Source organism: Rattus norvegicus, chromosome 2 (assembly GCF_036323735.1).
Source record: "Rattus norvegicus strain BN/NHsdMcwi chromosome 2, GRCr8, whole genome shotgun sequence".
In the NCBI taxonomy this organism is placed as follows: domain Eukaryota; kingdom Metazoa; phylum Chordata; class Mammalia; order Rodentia; family Muridae; genus Rattus; species Rattus norvegicus.
In genome coordinates, this window is record NC_086020.1 from 46,802,689 (window position 1) to 46,816,875 (window position 14,187).

General features: G+C 44.1%; 1 long non-coding RNA gene across 1 annotated transcript; it reads left to right on the forward strand.

Annotated features, from left to right (window-relative positions):
• On the forward strand, nucleotides 1-13,978 carry LOC134485842 (uncharacterized). The gene is made up of 2 exons (XR_010064095.1): nucleotides 1-3,044; nucleotides 3,810-13,978. It is a non-coding gene; the product is annotated as an uncharacterized LOC134485842 (long non-coding RNA).
• Nucleotides 13,979-14,187: the final 209 nt, after the last annotated feature.

The following is a 14,187-nucleotide window of genomic DNA, read 5'->3' on the forward strand; positions in this document are numbered from 1 at the left end:
TCCTCCTCCTCCTCTTTCTCCTCCTCCTCCTCCTCTTTCTCCTCCTCCTCTTTCTCCTCCTCCTCCTCCTCTTTCTCCTCCTCCTCTTTCTCCTCCTCCTCCTCTCTCCTCCTCTTCTTTCTTCTCCTCCTCCTCTTTCTCCTCCTCCTTCTCCTCCTCCTCTTCTTCCTCCTCCTCTTCCTTCTCCTCCTCCTCTTCCTTCTCCTCCTCCTCCTCCTCTTCTTCTTCTTTTTCCTCTCAGAAAAAGAGAGTTTCCTCATCTTTCTGGTAACTGATCGTCCTGCGGCTATGCTATGTTCAGTAGCTTGGGGCAGTTTGCTTCTTGTTTCTCAACAGAGAATCTTATTGTGGGAACCAGAACAGGAGACAGGAAGCAGACTCACTTGAGAAAGAACTGCACCAGCTGTCCTACTCTCTGCAAAGTCCCTCATTATTCCCAAGTCACATCCTATTTCTCCCCTGGGACCACATGTGGATTGACCACTAATGACTCATGGTGCTAACCCCCTTTCCACCTCAAAATCTAAAGTCAGTTTGGACTCCCATCACATCAGATGGTTGAACTCTGTTATTATAGCTGCCTGTTGGTCCTCATTATAATATATGAAGCAGGGATTGCAAAATGAAAGTCAGAGACTCATTGGGTTTAGCAGCTGGGTTAGGAATAAACCAATTTATACTTTCTTTTCGGGTACCTTGGCACCCGCTTCTCTGTGCTTAGTTTTCTTTGAGCACATATGGCTTTTGTAGCAACTTGGCCCTGTGATTGCTGTGGCTACTCTCTCTAATGTATAACACTATTGTTAAATGTTATACTTGACAATAAGTAAGCTTCCCCAAAATGTTTAAATCTTCCGCTTCAGGCTCCAAATAAGCAAGGCTGATGGAATAGTGGAAGACATTTCAGATAGAGGATCTCAGGTGAGCTGTGGGAATGTAGACATAGCAAGAAATAATATTTTAAATAAAATCATTACCAAGAACATTTGTATACGAAGAAAAGCAAGAACGTGGACATGGGACCTGCCTGCACCCAATACAGACACAAACCAAACAAGCAAATAGACCCCCATATAAAAACACAAGATGTGGCCAGGAAAGGCCAGGTTCAGTGGTGGATGAATCTTTTTTCTACAAAGGTTTCCCCAACACGTAAACAGGGAAACACTTTCTTCCTCTTCTTCGCTTCCGTCTCAAATGCTGGACATTTTACATGTGTAACCATCATTACAAGTACTCTCAAAGGAAAAGAAACAGAAACCAGGCAAATCCTTGCAGGTATCAAGGTGTTTCCTACTAAATCAGTGCTGGCTTAGCAGGCCTAAAGACAGGCTCGCCGTGCTACACGTTCCCTGTTTCCTCAGACAACAACCTTGGAAATGCAAGTTCAGCAGGCACCTGCTCTGCACACGAATGAGGCAGGTGACCCAGTTGGACTTTGTGGCAAATGCCTCTGGGCAGTGCCCAGGACTGAGCAGCACTGAGCAAACACAACATAACTCAGTTTTCTCAGCTTATAACGAAACTCTGACCATTGCAAGCAGACAACACAGAATAAAGAATAGGGTAGGATTCATATTGTGAGTAAAGGCAATGAGCTAATTTCTATGGATGGGGATGTGGATATATCCTATCCCTTTGTGTGGGTTTGGGTTCTGGGTCATTATCAGGGTAACTAAGAGATTAAAAAGAAAAGAAGAAATAACAACAATAAAAGGGGAAAAAGGGGTGTCAGAAGTTAGAGTTAAAATTTACATAGGAAGACTGCTGGTCTATGTTGTAAAATGAAACAGATTTGTGAGCCAGAGGACCGAAGCCAAGTTGGTAGTCTACTTGCTGACTGCCTGTGGATCTATCTCACCAAAGTGCTTAACCTCGATGAGCCTCGGTTTCTGTAGCTGCAAAGGGAAATGATGATGTTGAATTGTTGTAAAGATCTTACACCATTACAACTGCATTACAACTTCAACTGCAGAGTCAAGCTCTCTAGCTGCATGAAGGTCAGAGTGACGAGCAGACCTTGACACCTTGTGTCGCTTCAGCTTCTCCATCTGCCTTTGAATGTCCTGTTTGGGTTCTCCGACCTGAGTGCTTACTTAGTGTTGTATTTTAGAAAGAAAGAAAGGAAGGAAGGAAGGAAGGAAGGAAGGAAGGAAGAGAAAAGAACCAAGGATGTGTTTGACAGAGGTGAGGTATGGTGAGGTGGAAGGGGTACCTGGTGAGCCCATGCTGAGGCATCCCTTCCCCCTGAGAGACCAGCCACTGTCAAACAGAGAGAGGGGGAGAGAGGGAGGGAGGGAAGGTTGGTCAAAAACACGTGGTAAGAGATGGAGAGGGGAATGGGAAGAAAGGAAAGGGGGCAGGGAGAGAAGGGACAGAGAATAAGAAAGTAAGAGAGAGAGAGGAGGGGGCAAACAGCTCCTTTTATACTAAGCCAGGCATACCTGGCTGCTGCCAGGTAACTATGGGGCAGAGCCTAGAAGGAATGCTAACATTTACTATGTTTTTTTTTTTGTTGTTGTTGTTGTTGTTGTTTTTTTTTTACTAATTTCACACCTTTAAATCATATTGTTCCTTCCCCGACTTCATATTCTTTCTCTTAAACAAAACAAAACCCCAAAATGAAATAAAGCAAAAAGGACACACACACACACACACACATGGAGTTTGATATTTTTTGTCCAACTGCTCCTGAGTATAAGGCCTGCCCTGAAATAGGGTTGGCATAACTAAGGTAACTGCTATGATGAGGACTGGTTTTGCCTCCTCCTGCAGTTACCAACTGTTAGCAGCTTCTGGGTTAGGAGCTCGGTTTTGTACCTACTTCCCCTTCTCTGTGTGGGATTTTGTCTGTCTTGATCCTGGGCAGGCCTTGTGTATGTTGTAACAGACTCTGTGAGACAATGTGTTTATCAGTCCTGTTGCATTTGGAAGACGGTGTTTCCTTGTGGTCATCCACCACCTCAGGCTCTTTCCACTTCCTCTCCACGTGGATCTAGAGACTTGAGAGGAAGGGAAGCCCGTTTAGGGCTGAGTGTTCCAAGGTATTTCACGCTGTACGTTGTCTGTCTGTGAGTCTCTGTTAATCACCGTCTAACTCAAGAAGACACTTCTCTGATGGGGGTTGAGCACGGAACTAGTCTATAAATGGAGCACTATGTCATTAGGAGTCTTTTTCTTTTCTTTGCTGTTTTCATTTAGCAAAAGAAGTAGGTTCTCCTCCCAGGCCCCACAACCTATCTACCATTGGGGTCTCAGAAATGGGTTTCATAGCATGGAGTGGGTCTTAAATCTGATAAAAACGTCATTGGCTACACTCACAACATAACAACTGGTTACTTGGGTGTTCATTCTGAACTGAATGGCAGTCTTTGATTTAATGAGCTCTCAGACGATTTGGGAGATGGCTGCTACCAAGTGACCCAGTCTGGATTGTTGTATTCTGCATTCATTGTAGAACATCCCCCATCAACCTTGGTTGCCCTTTTAAAGAAAACCGTATTCCTGGTAGTCCCAAACAACAAAGCCTACTGTTAAGATTGCAGCTGACAAGTACCTCAGAGGACTCTCTACTTGTCTACTTTTATAAGCCAGTGGTCCAGGACAGTCAGTTCTTGAAGCAGTTGGAATAAGGCATGATTCAAGTAGAAGTTTTCTTTCTATATGCTAGTCTCTGACTGTTGAATAAGCTGATGAAAGTGTCTATGTCTCAGAGACTAGTTTGATGGGGAGGGACGGGTATACGACCCCATTGGGAAACTTGTATGTAACTTTTAAGAAACTGACCTCTTTAAATTCCAACATTCCAGGTTTGTTGGCATCTGACTTTAAGAATAAGAAGTTATTGAAAAACATTTGAAATTCACTTATGTGAAAGAAAAAAAATTAGTCATATCAGACCAAGACCCTACTTGGAGTTACCGCTCTATGCCAAGGAATCAATTTGGTGCAAAGACAACCTCCCTGCCATGATGCATGTTCACTGGACAGAAAGAGCTCTGGTGAGATGGAGGGGACAAATGAAATCCTTTTAATTGCTTCATTGACAAGGGGAAACAGTGCTAAGCCAGGAAAGCAGCCAAATGTGTGGGCCCTTAATTCTTTGTGTGGGCTTTAATTTCACTTCCTGCTAGAAGTTCACATTAGCCTCTATACAGTGGGCCCTGGGGTTAACAAAGGACAGGTCATCTTAGTCCGGAGGCTGGTGGAACCCAATAGAGGCTATGGAGGCCAATGTTGGGTCTCCCAATTCCTGCTTGAGAGGAATCCCAAGGAGGACCAGGTGTCACGCCAGGGGCCACTAGATTTAGAGTAAGATAGCTACATAGTCAATGCTGGGGGAGAACCAACTGGATGGACATGGCAGGCCCTGCGAAGCCAACAGACAAAACCATAGGGTCCTTATTAACTGAGTTAAGCCGTGCAGGTCCCATGCTCCAAGGCCAAGGCCACTTGGGATCAGGATGGTCCCGGGTGCAATTGAGTCCCTGTTATTCTAGACTCCATCTTGAAGAAAGGAAAATGAGCATTAAGGACAACAATCCACCCCAAAGCTCACCCACAGAGTCCGGCAGGAACAACAGTTTAAGGGTGCTGTGCCTTGGGGGAGCCTCTTCCATGCAGCCCAGCTGCTAAGCAAGGGAAGTCTCGTGCAAAGAGATTATCATCTCTGCACATCTGGATTATTCTATGAGTCAGTGAAGGCCCATTATATAATGTTTCCTGAGCAATACCATCCATTCAGCATGTGATGGAGAAAGTTTCCTGTCTGAGCACATACTAGAGAGTAGACCGAAGGAAGAATGCAGTGTGGTACAGTCATCGCCTTTCAGGCCATCGGAGTGTGGTGGGAGAGCCATCTCAGGTGATTTTTCAAGGCTCCTTACCCACCACTTGTGTCGACAAGGTGAGCACCTACCCATCTTCCGGTTCTCAGTTACACCGGTGGAATTCCCATCCCCAACTGTTTGGTATAATGGGACTTTGAGCCTAGTAATAATTTTATACCTTGCTAAGTAAGTATTTGATGAATTCTCTTCTAGACTCTAAGATATTAGGCTAAGCATAGTATGATTCCCCTCATTCCCTTCCTTCCTTCCTTTTCTCTCTCCTCTGTCTTCCCCTCCCCTCCCTTCCCCTATTCTCTCTTCTTTTTCCTCTTTTCCCTCTCCTCTCCCCTGTCTTTCCTTTTCTCTCTGTCCCCTTTCTCTCCTTCTCTCCCTCTCTCCTTGCATCCTGGGCCCCACTGTCTTGCTCACATTTTATTTTCTGTACCTGTGCAGTAAAAGCCTGAGCACACGCCTCTCACGGTGTCGAGGACTGCCCCCACCCCCTGCCACAGCACATGTTTCCAAGTTTTGAAAACCTTGCCATGTACATTATCTGGCTGGCAAGCAAGCAGAAGGGCCCGAGAGATCCCACCCTCAGGATACAGCCCCAGCTGCTTTAAATAGAATCTGCTGTCAGAGGACAATTGCTGAACCAGCTTTGGGGGCCAAGTTCCAGTGCAGGATGTGAGCAATGGGGCCCTGCGTGATGTTTCCTGTGAAGCATGCCCACGTGGATTTTATACATCTCACACACATATAATGTGTGTTAACACATAGTGCATGTATAACACTTTAACCGTTTATATGTGTTTCACAAGACAGGAGTTAAGGAGGAAACTGGAAAAGTGCCAGTGAGGCCATACATTAGGAATCTGTCAGTCAGAGATGGTCAGGAAATAATAAGGAGCTCAAGTAAGTTAATGAGGAGGGGTAACAGTCAGCACTAAAATTGATTAAAAAAAATAATAATGGCTAGGGAGAAAATGGGGGAGAATTTTTTAAAGAAAAGTTGCCCACAAAAAAAGGTAACTGCAGAACAGCAATCTTTTAGGAGGTTAAGCGAGGGAGGGGTGAGCCATGCCTTCGTCACTCCCGTTATTCTGAACTGTTTGATTTGTGGGCATATTTAGGTTCCCGGTGAAAACACAAAACGGCACTCAGAGCATTCTCCAGCCTTATTTCATCTTGACACTCGTCATTATCACTAAGGAGCCAGGGATGTGGAAAGCCACTTAGGGACGTAAAGATAGAGGTTTTAAAGTGGAAAAGAATTAGGTCAGACGCCCGGCCCCCTCGCCTGCTTTTTCTCTGAACACTGGCCTTGCACAATATTAACTCTTTCTTTACTCCTCGGCAGGGACTCTACCACTGCTTGAGAGAAAGAGAGAGGGGAGTGGGGTGGAGGGATTTCAGGGTAGCTACAGGTCTCCTGGCCTCGGCCATTGGCCATTTGTTTTCTCATGGGGCTCTTCCTACACTCCCGCTCTCCCACATCTCACCTCCCTCTCCTCCCACCACACCACTCTCTCACGCCAAGGTGACATACTTTGAAGTCCTTTGTCGTATCAATATTTTCTGTGTGCAGTATAATTTGTGTGTGGACTGGGGCTACATGCACAAGATTCTAAGTATTCACAGGCATGAACTCTCCTCTCTGCAGATTTACCATGCTTGTGTCTGACTCTCCAAGATGCCGTGTAGTGCTCTGTATAATATATAGCAGACTGTCAATACATTTTATCTCAACTGTTAAGACCACACTATCTTAAACTACTTAGGGGCATATGTCTCCTGTTTTTCCTTCCCTTTCAGCATGTCATAGGAATTAAAAATACTGCACTGTTCCATCCAGTATAAACTTCGAAGGATTTTATAGAAATTCAAAATGCATGCTACATCCAATTTATGAGCTCATTAACTTAGCATGCACAGAGGAGACGGGGAAAGGAAACGAGCTGAAATAGAATGAAGCTTCCCCTGTCTGATTTTCATAAGAACTTTTCAAAATTCAAAATACATATCATGTATGAAAATATATAAGAATATTAAAATATGTTCATACAGTGTATCTCACTCTGTCCTTCAACACTTTGTGTGGTGAACCCTTCGTCCTGCCTTAAGAAGACAAGCCAGATAGGCAGTCAGTCTGTCACGGTCAGTTTGGTTGTACACTGAGCTTTTGCTTGGATCTTGACAAAGGAAGACTTTTGACCCCAGAAAAGACACTTTACCCTTCTTGGTCTTGATGTTCACATTTGGAAAAAGGGACTGAGCCTGGACGATGGCCAACATTTTCTAGCTTTCCTTACTACCTGTCTCCTGGGACCTCTAAACTCAAGAGCCTAAACTCTCAGGGAAAAGGATGTCCCAGTGGCCCATAAGGAGCTTGGACACTGTTCTGGAGCCTGTAGACAACCAGGACCCTGATTCCTAAGGATGGAGGGACAAGGAGTGTCCTTCATTGAGGAAATGCCAAACAAGAATCTTACACCGAGGTTCTTCCTGTAGGCTGCCCGAGGAAGGAAGGGGAGCCTCCTGTTGCCCCTCACCCTAGTGCATTGTGCTGACTCTCACTGCCTATCAGAACATTGTCTTCATTTCTCTGCAATGGGCCAACTCGAGCTTAGAAGGCAACTAACTGGGCAGTTCGATAGTAGATGCAGGAGGAAACCAGGCTGGCTGCAGAGCTGACTTTTCCTTTCCTAGAACCACGATTCCCAAAGCACCTCCAACCCACCCAGCTCATGGAGAAGGTGCCCCAAGGGGTGTGGGAGATCCTAACATCTCAGTCTATATGGAATTCTTTATGCCTTTGGGCATGAAGAATGTTTTGACCCCTTGCACATCATCAGAAAGAGACCATGACCTGCAAATCTAAAGTTGCTAACCTTTCTTGTGAAGCTTATGGACTCCTTTGCATATAATATGCAAAAATGCATATTGTACTCAAAACTCATGTAAGATGCAAAAATATGCATAGCAAATGCAAAAATCTAAGTAAGTGCACAGAGATAAAAAGGCATTGGTTACATTAAAATTGAATTCTCATTTTAATAAAGTGATGTGCATTCTTCTTTATTCTAATCTGTATTCTAATCAAAGTAGGGATTCATGCAGAAGATACGTTGATTCTCTTTCCAGCATCTTCAATGTAACAGAAAAGGATCTGTGATCTCTAGAGTGACAAGTTCACAGTGACAGGCACTGCCACTGTGTTTGTTATTTACTGCCTAGACAACTTATCGACTGGTATAATCAAACAATGGTGCAGTGCCTATGTTCCGAGACTCCAAAGTGGCTTAGCTCTGAGTCACCTATCAGATTGCAGGCCAGCTATGGGCCAGCACTATTGTCATTGAAAGGGTGGCAGAAAGGCTTCCAAATCATTCACGTGGCTATTCACAGGACTCAGTGCCTCACTAGCTGTTGGCCAGATGCCCAAGTTCCTTGTCACATGTTAGACATGGCCACTGACTTCCCTATGTGAGTGATGGGAAAATAAAAGACTGAGACAGAAGCCACAGTTTCTCATATCTGAATCTCAGGAGTATCACTTCTCCAGTGTCCTATTGGTCACAATGTGAAGCAAGAGTTCACTGGAGTGTGAGCACCAGGCAGTCACTGGAGCCACCAGGACACGGACCACCATGTCTGCATTCATAATAGAAAGATGCCTACATTTCAGCAAAACTTCATGAAAATAAAAATACGATTTCTCCTCCAAGTCACAGACTCCAACTTAACGGTGCTAGATAGGAGAGCATTCAGGTTCTCAGACTGTTTCTAGCCTATTTCCTCTCTGATGCAATCTTTCAGCATTACTGAAGTCTAAACAAAAAATTCACACATTGAGATATATATATTATATTGATATTGATATTTGATATGCTCATTCATGATGAAAAGACCACCACAAGCAAGCTGATTAGCACATCCCCGTCAGAGGCCCCAAAGTTATTATTTTGAAACTTTACACCCTTTGATCAGCATCTCAGTCCCTTCTCCCTGGCCTCCGATGACCTCCATTGAACTGTCTATGACTTTGGCTATTTTAGATTACACATATGAATGAGACCATGTAGCACTTGGCAACTTTGCTGTATCCGTCTTATTTCGCTTAGCACAGCTGGACTCATCCAATCATCCTGAATACTCTTATCTTGAGACCTCAAAACTTCAGGTGAGGTTGTATGGCTGAGGCATTTGTACCACAAACATCTCTCTTCCTGCACAAAAGGGTGAGCTTATTTTTTGCACAGTGGACTGCTTCACTCTGGAACAAAGATCAGAAAGGCTTCCTTTCTATTATAAGAAATTAGAGTTCCCCCAAGTTTTGGGTTCCTCTCCTGTAATAACTTCCCACGCAGGCACACGTCACCGGGGCCTCTTTCTGTCATTCTATGCTATCAATGCTCAGAAAATGACTACAAATGCTTATGCTCTTACTTCTCCTGCTGCTGCTTTGAGCAATAACCCTTTGTCTCTTCCTTTTGATTTCTGGCTCCTGTTAGCAGCCATGCAATGGAGAAGCTTAACTTGCTAATCCTCTTTTATTCTCAGAGAAACATCTCCAATTACTCCATCCAGGAAGCAAGACACTATAAACATGAGATAATTATAGAAGAAATGTAAGGTTGGAGAAATTGAGATGCTGATGGCACAAATGGAAAAGTCATTAAAAATGCCAGCAAACATCACTGGAGAAAATATTGAAGAAAATGAAAATCAGAAACTCCATATAATGATCCAAAGTCTAAGTAAAGGGAGCTCCAGAAATAGAAGATTAAAAAAGGGAAATCGAGGGGCCCAGTAGGGAAAGCCTGTTGGGCAGAAGTAGGCCCAGTAACAAGGGATAGCATCAGTACATTTCAAAGCACTGGGAGGAGAGGAGGCTGAATTTCACTGGCAGCTTCCAGAGAGTGCAACAGCTCCTGTGTAAAGGCTCAGTTATGGGAATTGCTTTAGATCCCTAAACATCTTCAGGGGATGCTGAAGCAATGGCAAATTGCTCGTGAGATATCTTTTACCCAGCTAAACTGTCAAGTGAACATGAAGCTAGAATTAAAAACAGTTTCAAGTAGTCAAGGGCAGAAAGAGAAAACATGAGGAGTACTTGGAATTACAATGAAGACAGTCTCAAGATGGCATTTATACACAGGGACAAACATGCAGTCTTGAGCTGAAGGTCAGAACACTTGACTTGGGCAAGACATCTTAAATTGCTACTGACAGAATAGTCAATATATTGACAATGTTAACAGAGTATTAGAACACTGGAGGCATCTTTAGCTTGTGAGGGAGCCTCCAACACCTCTGATTCCGGCTGTTCCCAGATCTTGAGTGTACAAGGAAGGAGATGTAAACTCTGTAACACTGTTCCATGGTGTCTGTCTTCACATGGTCATGGTCATATAAACTCTGGATGACATAGTCTACAGTATGGGAAAATTACATGGAGATAATGAGGGGGCAGGAAGCTTGTGTGTAAGAGAGATGCTCCTCTGAAGGTGAGTAAGAGAGATCTTGAAGCTTTGAGTTTGGGTGACCATGAGAAAAGAAGAAGAAATTTAAGTGCATAACTCAGAAACATGAAAGTAACTCTCCAAAGAGTTGAAGTCGGCGAATGTGGTTGACTCCAAGAGCTACCATGTGCTGTGCATGCAGATTTACTCTTGGCTTTGGAAATTAGTCCAGTCTATGTATAAGTAATGTGTGCAGATGCAGTTTCCGTAAGACAACTGCCAATGTTAACAAACAAACAAAAACTAAAAGACAACAGGCTGCCTAGAGATGTTTCTTCCCCCTCCTCTTGTCACTGTGGTGGGCAGATGCTTAACTGCAGGGGGAGCGGGAGGTGAGCTGTAGGGAGTCTGGTGGGTCTAAGGACAGCTTCTGTGCAGTCTCAGGCAGCATCGGTAGCCAAACAAATTCCTCATTCCTTAGAGAAGACTCCTCAAAGAGGAGCTGTGGCCATGAATACAGCTTTCAGGACATTCACCTTCCAACAAGGTCCCCCAAGAAAGGACAGAGAGAGCACAGAGACAGGCTTTGTCTGGGTAAAGAGCAGTTCATTGACAGAATTTGCCCTGTGATTGACTTCTGGGTGCCTTAGGTCCTGAGATCCTGGGAAAGAAAAAAAAAATACTCCTTTTTGTTGTCGTTTTCTTCTTTAATAATTCAAACTCAGGATATTTAAAACCAGGCCATGGATGTCTGGGTCTAATAATCAGTGCCATGGGGAATATGGAGATGAATTATCAGAAAGCAAGTTTGCTTGTGGTTTATGCCCCTCATAGCACATACTACAAGACTCAACCTCAAAGGCTCATGCTAAGGTGGAAGTGAAAGACCCCCGGAACGGGGAGACCCTCACTCAAGTCTCCGGATGATGCGACCCCCCAAGAACTCACGTGAGACCGTCCTTGCTGTAATAAACATGAGGTTTATTGATAGGAACCAGTCCACTGGGCTCGAGACTCGTATCCCACGCAGGGGCAGTGGAGCTCGACCCTCAGTAACTAAGACAAGGGGAATTTAAAGGAAGAAACCTCAACCCAAGCGGGTAGGGAGGGCATCATTGAAAAATGTCGAGAATACCAGTGAATCACAAGGAGGAGCTTCCTGTTTCTCAAGATTGTTTACTTTATGGCCCATCAGTTCCTGGGAGAAGCTTCCTGCTTCTCAAGATTATTCTCTAAGATTTCAATCTAACTTTATGGTCAGCTAGTACAGGTAGAGGGCAGGGTCTGGAATTTGAGGTATTTAGGGCTTTTTTAAACTTCTGACTTCTTAGCTGCATTGTTTATTCTTTCAGAAGGAGAGGCAATGAGAGGTTTCCACAGGCAAAAATGGTGGGCAAGAACATTCCAGGCAGAGAGAGAGAGAGAGAGAGAGAGAGAGAGAGAGAGAGAGCCTGAACAAAGATAAAGGAATTTTAAGTGACAAAATTCAACTCAGAGGACAGCTGTGTGCTTTTATCAACCTCAGCCTCACATGGTACTGAAGGCCAAGTTGTCTCCATCATAAAGTCCCCAGGATCACAAATTACTCTATAGCAGGACCAAGATTTAGACCCCATGTCAGCCAATAGCAAAATTGGTATGTTCCTGCCATCCGGTGCAGCCTCTCATGAAGACATAACAAAGTCCAAGGTCAATGAGGAACTAATTTTGGCTTCCTTTCCAAGCCACATAGAGTACTAGTAATTTATATTGAAGTTAATTTCCAGCAAACTTTGGTAAAGGAAGGGGAAAGTAAGGGAGGAGGAATTTCCTTACTGAGCAGTCTGACAGTGTAGATAACTGGAGCTTCTGCAGGGGAACTCTAGGATCCAGTGTAGAACTTGAATCTCAGAATTATCCCTCCCAAGCGATGAGAAAGCTAGATTAACAGTTTGCGACCATCGATTGAAATGATATTGGCAGAGGAGGAACACGTTCCTACCCCTTTAACAAAGCTAAGAAAACACCCAGGCAAAGAAATGCTTGCGCTAGAAGCTGGTTAGACACTAGGTACACGAAGTATGGGGAAGTGGAGGAAATGTGGCCATTCAGACAGTGGAAGATCCCCAAAGGCAAGGACACTGCTCAATGTACTCCCGGTTTTCCAACACTACAGACATAATAAATGCTTAAGGAAGAAACAAACAGGGAAAGGCAGGAGGGTGCAATAGAGGGAGGCAGAGTGGAGTCACTGCACCATATCTCTAAGACAGGAAGGATGATGTAAGGAGGTGTCTTATTGAGTCGGATACCAAGAGATTTGGAAGGTTTCAGAGCTGGAAATGACTCGATGAGAGCAGAGACTTAGGAACATCAACCCCGTGAGGACAGAGCAATGAGTAGAAGATTCCCAGAAGATTCCCATAGACAAAGACCGTGTCTGAGTTATCTCAGTTGCTCATGAAGAACAACAGCTGCTCACTCTCCCCAGCTGACTCTAAGGTACAGCTGAGAGAGAGAGCTGCTTCTGCCTGGGCACACCCTCAACGGTCAGAGGTCACCCTACACAGAACACAGAACGCAGAACATCCTTGATAAAGGATCAGAGTGCCAGATTTCCTATTGTGGCTAGCCATGTGATCTTTGAGAGTCATTTAACCTCTGTAAGCATTAGTTTCCCCGGATGTAAGACAGGTATAATAATAATACGTCTCTCAGTATGAGAGGCAAATGAGATTGTGTGGTCTCTAGAACAGTACCTTGCGTTACGTGCTCACAGCACGTGTTAATCCAGCCAGGAGAGAACAAGACCACAATTTCTGAGCCAAATTTGAAGCAAGTTTTATTAGCTACTGGCCAGGAAGATGGACATTGGCCAGATCCATACCCAGGATTCCCAGCATCAGGGGGTATAAAGGCACAAGTACTTCCCACCTCTGTCCAATCAGGAGCAAGCAAACATCCTGACGTACTTCCTGCCTTCGTACTTCCCACCTATGTGTGATCAAGCCTGCCTGTGCAGCCGGGGAAACCAAGCTTTTTTACAGAAGTGAAAACGTGGGACTTGGAAGCCAAAACACATGACGTGTTATCTTGCATAACCAACAGCCCCCAGCGTTCCAGGAAGTTATCTGTCCTTGGGCGAGTAGGCATATAGGTTAGAGGCAGCTTGATTGATTTCTTAAGCACAGTAACGTGCTTAACTTAAAACATAAATTTAGCCATCGCGCATGTCAGCCGTTTCATTCGTTAACGAAAGGTTTTTTGATGGTCATAAGGAAAATTTGAATACTCTGAAAGTACAGGCAAATGAAAATATCAGTCATTTAAGAAGTGTAAACAATGGTCAATATAAAAATAAAACAAAACAAACAAAAACCCCCACAAAGTTATAAAGGAGCGTCCAGCCTCCGTAAAATTCAAGATTGCAAATCAGAACTACTCCTTAAGTTTGCTGTTAAACCAGCACAAATTAAATTGGAAGGCTACAGTAAAACCCCAATGTAATACGATAAGTAAATCAGAAAACTGCAACAGAAGACGATAGCGAAGGCCGCGTGACTGTCCTGACCATGAATCGATCCCTGACAACACGCTGCAGAAGACGTATTCCAAGCCGCCATTGCTGCCTAATATTTGTTACTCTATAATTGGGATACATGCAGACTCACACAGGTTACTGCTGACTATTAAGTGACTGTCAAAAGTTTCTCTTGTCTGTGATTTATATTATTTTACTAAAATTTTAGGACAGCATAAAAATGAGTTTCTTCATGGTATCTTTACATATATGGGTCATATAAAGGTTTAAAAAGTTCTATGTTCAATATTTTGAGGAGCCTCCGTACTGATACCCCTGGCAACTGGGGAGTTTACACTCCTAGCAGCAAGAGTAACCTCTTTCCTTGTATCCTTGC